Source organism: Equus caballus, chromosome 8 (genome assembly GCF_041296265.1).
Source record: "Equus caballus isolate H_3958 breed thoroughbred chromosome 8, TB-T2T, whole genome shotgun sequence".
In the NCBI taxonomy this organism is placed as follows: Eukaryota; Metazoa; Chordata; class Mammalia; order Perissodactyla; family Equidae; genus Equus; species Equus caballus.
Window position 1 is genome coordinate 51,194,441 of NC_091691.1, and position 10,971 is coordinate 51,205,411.

A 10,971-nucleotide genomic window follows, 5' to 3' on the forward strand; every position below is an offset into this window, starting at 1 on the left:
AGGTTGACTAGAGAATCTCTAAGGAACTTCCCACATTTAAGGGTCTGTGGTCTGTCCTTGCGATAAAGCCCAACAAAAACTTTTAAAATGTGAAAATTATAAAAGGGAAAATGTCAAGATTTCATGGCATAGCTTTACAACAACTTTACCCCAACATGACTATTGTTGATGAGTTACGTGATAGTAATATTATATAGTCAATAGGCTGCAGTACATGTTCTATAATTTTGAAGATTGAGGTTGTATGAGCATGGGCCTTGAGAAAAGATGAGCAATTTGTGAAACATTCTGGTTTTTGTTCAAAATACAGATACAACAGAGAGATAATAAGACAACAGGAGATTGAAAAGTATGTTTTATGAGTTCAGAAAAAAAAAAAGCAAATAAAACATTACCTAAATGAAAGCACGTGATACAACCCTTCTTTAAAACCTCTGAACAATCATTCCAATCAAAGACAAGGTGAATAAAAACAAAGAACTCCAAAATGAAAAAGCTATGATAAAATGATGATTAGTGGGAAGCTCTATTATTTAAGTAAATATAGACCAGAGGCTAAAATAACCATGGGGATTATAGCTGCATGTGAAAAGGTATCTTCCCTGTACCAGGAGGATAGAAGACATCCTTATCACCAAAGACAGAGAATTTAGGGCCATGAAGACTGTACAGTATAAACAAATCTTGTTAAACTAACCTTAATCTTCCTATCTACTTCTTCACCATTTACTACCCATAGCCTAAACCCACTGGTCTTGTCAGTTCTTCAAAAATTTATTCTTTGTCTAAAAAGTATAAAAGCTTCCTGCTCTGGCCACTTCTTCAGGTCTCCATTCTCTTGTGAAGGCTCTCATGTATATGTAAAAATTCAATAAAATGTGTATGCTTTTCTCATGTTAATCTGTCTTATGCCAGTTTAATTCTTAGGCACAGCCAGAGACCCAAAGAAGGTAGAGGAGAATTTTTCCTCCCTTACATGAGTAACTTTATGTGAATATGAATTCATTGCTCTTTTCCCCCCTAGGTTGTTGAGTACAGGTATTATAAAAAAATAACTGGTCAGAATTTTACAAATTTTTTAATGATCAGATTTCAATATAAAAGTTTAAAGAGTATGCCAACCTTGATTAATTGCAAAATAAATAATTCACTAATAAAAAAAATCTACTTAGTTATCTCCCCCAACAAACTGTTAGGAATTTCTTAGACAGGACTCCCATTTATGGTAGACTTTTAAGGTATTTACATCACCAAATAATCATTACAGATGCTATTCATAGTTTATGAGGCTGTTGTTCATAGTTTAAATGGAATTCCTCGTTTAAAGAAAAAAAACTTTCATCTTGGATGCTCAAGGACCCTTTCAAAATTTAAGAATGTGTTTATATAAACAAAGGAAAACTGAAAAGCAAGAAGTAGCCAGAAGACCTAAACCTAGGCTGTCACTGGGGTCTTGGTAAAGAAGAGACAAATCCGCTAAGTCTGAGACTTAACTGGCTAGACAACAGAAACTGAAGAGAAGAGTAATATACGACAACTACAAATTTACAATTCTGAGAGTAAAAAGGATGGCAGTGCTTAATCGGAATAAAATTAGGGGCAACAGTCTAAGTGGAAAGCTTGGTTCAAATCATGTTTTGTTTTTAGGGGCTTAGTAGACATCTAAGGACAGTTAACCCTTGGACAGCAAAAAGTAGAGTACTCAGAAGAGGACAGGATGTCAGGAGGCAAGGAATACAGTTACACTGCATTGTCACGCCAGACCCCTATAGTCCTCCCATACCTGCCCCCAGGCATTATGAACCTATGCTAGATTACAAAACCCACAGAAACTACAAAAATCTCAAATGGTTTAAGGGCAGGAAACACTGAAAGAAATCCAGGGAGAATAATTTCTTTCCATAAGTTCTTCTGAAGAAATATCTACAGTAAAAGAAAAAAAAAAACCTCTTTCTCCAGTGTAGCAAAATAGATAGACAATGACCTTATAATGTGATTAAAGTCTATTCGTACTCATAAGAAAGGCAACACTTAATTACACAGTGCTTTTCATCTTCTAAGCACTTTACAAGTACTGTATTAACTAATTAACAATGGAAAACCTGATGTTTCTCAGAAAAGACTGCTGTCGCTACTTTTTTTCATCTTTTAGATGAACTTTTTTAAATCTTGAAATACAACGTGCACAAAATGGGTGATATTTAAACTTTTCAAACTAATGATTATGCCAAGCAGTTCATTTTCCTGGTACTTCAGAGTTGAATTACAATTAAAAAAAAAAGATGTAGGTAAGCTGTCTAAAAAGAGAAACAACTCTACTGCCTCATAAAAGCCCATCTGGTGAGCACCAGTGAGCCCTGATAAACGATGAAGTAGCAGTAATACAAAGATGCTTACTGTTGGCCTATGGCTTCTACATCCTCCAGAAGCAGATGGGATAAGGGCACCTATTCCCACATGCACTGAGCGCTCTAGTATGGGTTCCACTTGAGACTGTCTTATTTACCTCCAGTAGTTTTAAAATTAGTGATCGCCAAGCACTTGTCAGAAGAACACTGGACTAATACAGTGTGCTCCCTTTGAAGACAAATGTTTTGGGATCATGAAAAAGTCTCTAAAGGGCTCATTTAAGAATATGGATCAGGATATTCAGCCATTCACTCATTCTCCTAAAGGGTATTATGTACCCATAATGAGCAAAGCCCTCCGAGAAGGGTTGGCCTTTTTTAGAGTCCCACGAGCATCTCTCTAGTGACCTTAAAAGCTGGGTCATTGGTCCTGTATCTTTCTAATCACCTTAAGAGATGGCTGGTTATCATTCCTACATATCTCCTCTTGGCTGTCCATAAAAATCCTGTCTGCCAAAGCCAGGCTGAAATCCCCAGTCCGGAGGAAGGCAGCACGAGATAGGGAAAAATCAACAGACTTGGGTTTGTACATGAGCTCTGCATACCCTGCTCCAGCAGTAAAAACTAAGGAAAGTTATTTACCTCCTCTGGACCTCTGCTTCCTCACATAAAACAAGAATAATAATTTCACAACTGTATAAGCAAGAGCCTGTATATAGAGTGTAATTAGCTTAGTTTCTTTGATTTTGAAAAATGCTTTTCCATTTCTTGCATCATGAACTGGGTTGCTTCTGCTGAAATGGTTGAGGTTTCTGCACAAATTATAAACAATAACTTCTTTGCAAGCTTACGATAAATATTAAATAAAATAACATAAGAAAAATGCTAGCCAATGGTATAGTGTAGTAAAATATATAGGATTTGGAGTCAAGTAGAGCTGATTATAAATCCTGATTATAGCAATTAGTGAGTAGGAGCCATGTATTACTCCTTCCTGACGTCTCACAGTATCTTTCACAATGCTAAGTATACAGTAAACACTCATTAAGGTTTTTTTGACTGATATTGACTTATTAGCTGGTCAAGTAAAATACACATGTTCACATGTACATTTTATTTACCTCCCTCCAGCTGTAGAGTAACTGGCGGATTCTAGCAGAATCTTTGAGCTCTTCCTGGGTAAGTTTAGCCCTAAAGTTACTCGAGTCAGAAAGAAGTTGACATCCTCATTTCCGAGGTACACATAGTCTCAGCTCAGCAGCTCCAAAATGAACTCCTAGGGGTAGTCCAAGTCCTGTTGCTTATCTTGTGAGCTGAGCTTCAAGAATACAGATACAGCGAGCTCTAGATATCTAATAATTCTCAGTCTATGTATTGTTCCAACTCAAATATCTAAGGAATATTGTTTCTGACCTCCGCTTGCGTGCCCTTCAATAATTTACTCCAGAAGGCAGGGATTATAATTCTAGCAACTATTTTCCTGGAATTGTTCTTTTTTTCCATTCTTTCCAGTCATCCTTTAATCAAAACAAGACCTGAGCAAACATGCACAAATTCTAATTTGTTCTATCCAGAAAAATTTTAAATTCCGCTTGCCTATTTCTAACTTTGTTATTTATATTTATGATATAATATAAGCTATATCTATATACATCTAGTGAAAAGCAATTGCAAAATTTATCAAGACTTCTCTTCAGAAAACTGTTCTCATAATAAGTGCAAATTGTTAGCATCTATCACCGTATGATGTAATCATATAAAAGCCTTTTCTAACCTCATCCCCATAAGGTACATCTCTATTACATTAGAATGACAAATGGCAAAATGTTTTGCATGACACTTAAGCTATTACAGAATTCTACAGGGAATGCTAGGAGACTAACCAAAGTTTTCTGATAAGCAGCCACAGCTAAAAGTCAGCCTCACATTCTTAAATCAACTGATCTCTCTCCCAATATTTATTTCTGGCAAAATAATTTACAACTGAACACAACTATATCATAAAGTCAATACAAGCATGTCTCGGGAGTAAATATGCCATTGCATGTTTGAAGAGAGAATGGTTAAGTATTCAGCTCGGGGATGGATGCAACACTTTGTTGCCCTTGAGAACAGTCTAACCCAGTCACGTTATTCTATCCTGCAATGCAGCTACCTCCCAATTATCCCTGATGATGGGGTATGAACAACTAGGATTCACAGATAAAGCTCAAATTTATATCAGCCAATCGTTGAGTCCCAACCATCCATTGCTACTTGAAGAAGCATTGCCTTTGGAGTAAACACAAGTATTGGGTCATTTGTCCCTAAATCTTAGTTCTATTTACTACCTCTCTCAGATTAGCTGTTAAATCTCAGTTCACTCTTTTCTGTATGATACTATTCTTCAATTTAGAGCAACACGGTGCTAATACATTGTTTTTCTTTGTTTTTTACATCAATTAACAAAAATTTTTGTTAAAATAAAACATTCTAAATACTCATTTTTGAGAATATTCTGTGCATGTTTATTACCAGATCATTTTTTTATTTTTGTAATTTAAAAGTATAATCATAAATAATATTTTTTTTGTCTTCAAGAAACTTTTTTCTACCAAAACCTGACAATCTTTATACTTTCTCTGGAGCTCTTGTTGATATTCTCAAATATAATAACTATAATAGCTAATATTTATTGGGTGTGTAATCTGTGCCAGCCATTGTGCTCAACGCTTTGCCTCCATTACATTTAGACCTAGGTACATACTATTATTATCCCCATTTTGCACATCAGGCAACTGACAGCTAGAAAGGCTAAATAATTTTCGCAGCTTCAGCCAGGCACTAAGAGATGGAACAGAGAGGTACACTGAAGCAACTGATTCCAGAGCCTACGTTCTTAACTATCTCACCATATTTCCTCTTTGTAGCTGCTCATATTTCAATCTATGTCTATAGTCTTATATTAAAGCATGCACTGGCTAGTCAGATCAAGGTATACTGAAAAACCACTTAACCAATAGAGGAGTGACAAAACAAACAAAAAACGTAGCAAAAAACCCAGTGGTCAGACGATCAATAGGACCCAAGTTCTTTCCCCCTTCTACTCTGTGTATCAATACTGGCCCCCACCCATGGTCCCAAGATGCTGCAATTCTAAGTATCACAGGCGACAGACAACATCTAGTGATAAAGAGGGGCATTTTATATTGGGTATCTGTTTTTGTTTGTTTGTTGTTTTCTTTTTGAGTTAAAGAAATATTTCCCAGAAGCTCCTCAGCAGATTGACCCTTAGGTTCCATTGGCCAGGACTGGGTCATCTGCTCTTGCCCAAATCAACTAGCAAGGGAGATAAGACCACATGATTGACTCTTAGATAGATAGATAGGTAACAAACATGAATTGTTAACTTACATCACTATATGATATAATCATATAAAAGCCTTGTCTAACTAAAGTGTCAGGAAAGGCCTCTTCCAGAGAAGTTATTTTTGACATCCACCATGAGAAGTCAATGTTATTCCCTTATTTTTGGATGAGAAGCTGTTAAAAATTGCACTGAAAGTTCAGGTCTTGACTTGACAGTTAAGAACAGTTTGAGAATCAAAAGAGAGACACTATTCCATTAATATTATGCCTAGGAATTTCAATGAATTCCACTAGAATTTCAAGGACTGCCATCCTTATTTTTCATTAAGAACCTGCCTCTCCTCCTCTCTACCGAAAAAAAGCTTTATACTCTTTGTACTGGGCCTCCTCAAGAAAAAAGGAAAGACAAGTAGTTTGGCAACTGTGGGAGTATTGAGACGATTGCAAAAAGGACATGGGACAGGAAGAAGGGAGTAGAGTGCAGAGAGAGGCAAAAAAGTTGAGAAGGTTTCAGATAAGGAGAAGAGGACAAGGAATTTGGAAGTCAAGAAAAGAAAGAATGCCCTCAGAGAGCCTCCAGCCCCTGCCTCTGCAAACCAGTCTCTGCAAACCAGAGGGCCTCTTTTGGAAACCACAATCATTGCACTCTCCACAGGAAGCAAATCCAGTGCTGCTACATAAGACCAAAAACCCTTCTCATTTCTCCTCCTTTCCCTCAGCATCCTGTTAGCATACTGCCCACTTCAGATCCTGTCTTTGTGATCATCCAGTCTCAGCATTCCTCTTTCTAACCTCTGATGACCCAAAGAAATATTTTCTAATGAAATTTCTATGTCAAATTCTAGCCAGGAGTCATGACAGGCTGAAGCATCCAAGCGTAAAGCAACTACTGACAGTCACCCCATCTCACATTGGATTTGCTTTTCATCCCCAGAGCTGTGCAGTCCTTAAAACTATAGAATATATATATTTTTACATCTGTAGGAAGTTTTCATAAGCAGCTTTCTGATTTCATTCTCCTCAAGCAGCTAGCGTGAAGAACAGGGGTTGATGAGTCTAGCTGCAAATTCATTTCTCCAGCCAGAAAAGCAGGAAGCTGGAGTTGGGGTTCCATGGCACTACTGAGCTGGCAGAGGGATTTTCTCTTATCTGGTGCTGACAGGATCTCTAAAAGTAAGGGAGTGTGCAGAGCACAGACTTGCCCAGTAATTAGAGAGTGAAGACTGGATGGGTGGTTAAATGGAGAAGCACATATGAAGAGCCCACATTTAGAGGCAGGGAACCAGAGAGCAAGGAAGCCCAGAGTACTGGGGTGGATGTGCAGCTGGGTGCACAGAAGTGAATGGGACAAGCATGTGCAGCCAGAGCTGAGTCATGCCCTACATGTCAGGATTCAGGGAATGTCAGGATCCAGGAAAACTACTGCAGCTGGCAATCCCATATCCTACAGTGCACTCGTTTCCAAAAATGCTCCTTCCATTGTTTCCTCCACATAGCTGTACCAGAACTATTTCCTCACCATTTTCATAAGAATTCACTGAGATTTGCAAACAGAAACATCTCTACTTACACTCTCTCTGCTATCTCCTTTCTCATTCTATTTATTGTTAAAGGAATTATTTAACAATATTTTTTATTGTTTTTTTCCCTTTTTTCTCCACAACCAGATTTTTGTAAGTGGAAGAGGGTACACTCTTATGGCCAGAGTAAGTGTACCAACAGGGTTTTGCCTTCTTTTCCCTTTACCACATCCCTCATATGAAGTCCCAGGGTTCTAACATCAATAGAGGCTCTGCTTCTTTCTTTTTTTTTTTTCTTCTTTATCTCCCCAAATCCTCCCAGTACGTACTTGTATATCTTAGTTGCAGGTCCTTCTAGTTGTGGCATGTGGGACGCCGCCTCAACATGGCCTGACAAGCAGTGCCATGTCTGCACCCAGGACCTGAATCGATGAAACCTTGGGCCTTGGCAGCAGAGCATGCAAACTTAACCACTCGGCCACCAGCCCGGCCCCGAGGCTCTGCCTCTTTCAACTCTTTTTTTGTCTGTTACTGAAAGATAGAACCAGAGATAAAGCTAATGAAAAGCTACTCAGGAACCCAAATTACTTGTGAACTATAAAATCAACAGTTGAATCTTAAGCACGGTAATTCACATGGACCATCAAGCGCTTCACAGTTTGTCAGCAGCCTCATGCTTGTCTGTGTCTAAGAATTTCCAGAATAACAACTCCAATATTCTCACCCTTTTCCATCCCTAAAATTTCCTTACTGGTGCCCACCTTGGAGAAAGGAACAAACCAAATCTTCCAAAAAGTCATATGCTATTCTAGAAGCATAAGGAATTTTCCCTTTTGGTGACTTACAAGTTGAATTGTGTCCCCCCAAAATTCATATGTTGAAGTCCCAACCCCTCCGTATCTCAGAAGGTGACTGTGTTTGGAATTAGCTTCTTTCCATAGGTAGCCAAGTTAAAGTGAGTCATGAGGGAAGGCCCTAATCCAATATAACTTGTGTCCTTTTAAAAACGGGAACTTTACACACAGGGATGTGCATAGAGGGAAAACAATGTGAAGAGGCATAGGGAGAAGGCAGCCATCTACATGCCAAGGAGAGAAGACTGGAACAGATTTTTCCCTCACAGCACTCAGAAGAAACGAAACCTGCCAACACCTTGATTTTGGACTTGCAGCCTCCAGACTATGAAACAATAAATTTCTGTTGTTTAAGGCACCCATTTTGTGGCACTGTTATCACAGCCCTAGCAAACTAATATAAAAACATATAAAATCACATCCAGAAGACAGGATAAGAAGATGGGGTTCCAGGGGCAGGTGGGTCATCTAGAACATTCCAACCCCAGTGGAAGATAAAAGAAGTGAGATCACAAGTACAAAGCACATAGCATAGGCCCTGACATATAGTAGAAACATATAGGCTCTCACCACAAATCCAAGAGATAGAGGAGACACGCTCCATTCTCACTGCCTGCAAGGTGAGTAACAGGCTTATCTACCCAGACAGAGGATCCAGAACTGACTTCACAGGCCAGCACAGGCCACCCATTAAGCCTCTCTTATCAGGTGAGAAAAGACGCAAGACATTCAATTCACATCATCAGATACAATGAAACATCATGTACTGAAGACTCTGGGATGGATGTTAGGGGACAGACAAAATTAACAAAATAAATTCCTTGCTTCAAAAAGTTCAGGTTCAGAGATATCATCAAAATAGAAACCATCTGGGGGAAAGAATCTATAGTTCATCATCATCCATTGAGCATGTGCACATACTTCACCAAAACATCACTTTCAGTTCCCAATAGTCACCAAAAAGATTACTCAAAGAGCATTCCCTGCTCGATAGGAGGCCAGCATTTCCTGCAAGAAAGCATGGTGTTAATCTGCATGTGCTCATGTTCCACAAATAACAATCCCAGAGGGACAAAAAAGCCAAATGGCTCAACATAAGGTTGCAGCATATGTCTGTTTTGGAAGTTCTAGTACATTAGTTTCCCATTTCTGTTTTCCACTCTCCCCATTCAATTTCTGCTTTGATCTTTCACATTAGCCTGCTGTTTATCCTATACCGCAAGTGCTTAGGGTCAAATTCCAGATTACTATTGTCAAATAGAGCTCCTTGTCCTCATTTATCTCCTAGGAAGAGAATGCCTTTTTCCACCAGGATAAAGTAGTGCAATCAACCTAGACACCAGTCCCTTAAGTTATTGGCTATGAAAAGTAGAAAGCCATGTTTCTTTTTCCTAAAAAGATTTCAAAATGTGTATAAAGGAATGATTTATTTGGGGCCTTGATCCTGAATGATATACAGTCAGGAAGTCAAGACCATGGGGAAGACTGGCTCCTGCAAGGAGGGCATACAACAGCTGGCAACTCTGATGAGGGCGCTTTCTGATTCATCAAAAAGGAGGCCCTGAGTGTGTGTGTGCTGGGGGAAGGGGTGAGGGAGAGGGCTACAACTCTCCTGTGTTGGCTCCTGAGGGCCAGAGCATTCCTGCAACCCATCACTTCCAGGCTCTTTCACCTTTCGTGAGGCCTAGGAAACTGGGGAGAGCTCTGATACCTTCTCCAACTGTAACAGCAGGCCATAGAAAATTAAAACCAGTAGGGAAAGCAGTGGGAGAAGTTTATGAGCAGGACCCCTTAATTCGCAAAGTGAGTGGATACAAAGTTGTAACTTGTCCAATTGACCGTTTTTGAAATTTGTTTTTAGTGAGAACAAAACCTTTGATTTCTCCACTGGAAAAAAAAAAATCTTTGAATGTAAACACTCTCAGAGGTGATTCTGTGTGTTGTTGACTGATAGTCATTAAAGATATCATTATTTCTAAGAGCAAGTTTTGACTGGGGGAAGGTAGGGCAGCTGGCCGCTGAAGGTGAAAGTGAAATAAGAGGGAAGCTGTGAGGGGAAAGAGAGAGAGGGAGAGCCTGAAGGCACTAAAAATCAACTTCTCGGCTTCAATGCTTTGCTTAGAGCAAGCCCTGGGTGCATGATTTCTTAACCTGCCTAAAAAATGAAAAAAGACTTCCTCTGAAAGCTTCATTAACTCCGTAAGCCAGTGATTACAGCTGCCTTTAATAGAGGAAGAATGACTTCCCATTTCACTGAAACCTTAAGGGAAGATGCCTCAAATCAACTTTATAAATGACTGGAGGAGAAGAAATGGGAAAGAAGAGAAGAGAGGATGAGAGGGAGAAGGGAAGAGGAAGAGGGAAGAAGGGGGATGAAGGGAGGGCAAGCACAATACAAGTCACTCAAGAGGAGCGTTGGACACTACAGCCGTGTTGGGGGTCATGGGGATGCCTAACTCTAAGACCCCCCTTAATAAAAGGGGGTCCACTGGTGAATCACTATAGACTGCAGAAAATCCAGACACGACAATCCAAGAACAACAGCTATACGGGACGGGTGTCATTCTTTTTGGCTACTAGACAGCTGAAGCCCCTTTTATGTCTTGGGACTTCCCCACCTTGTCAATCTCGAGGGGAGGCTGAGCCATCTCCTGCTATAAAAGGTGAAAATTCCTGCAACTTGTTTCCAAGCCTCCTTGGCAGATAAGGATATTTCACCCAGACTTTAGTGCACATAATGTGCTATCTGAGGAATTCTCAAACCAAGAGAGCTTGTAAACTACTCCCAGAGATTTTCAAGATATTCAAGCTGCTAAATTTGTATAACTTGTCACACACCAATAGAAAATTAATACAGGGACATAGTATACGTGGGGTTTTTGTGTTTGGGGGGTGGTTTTT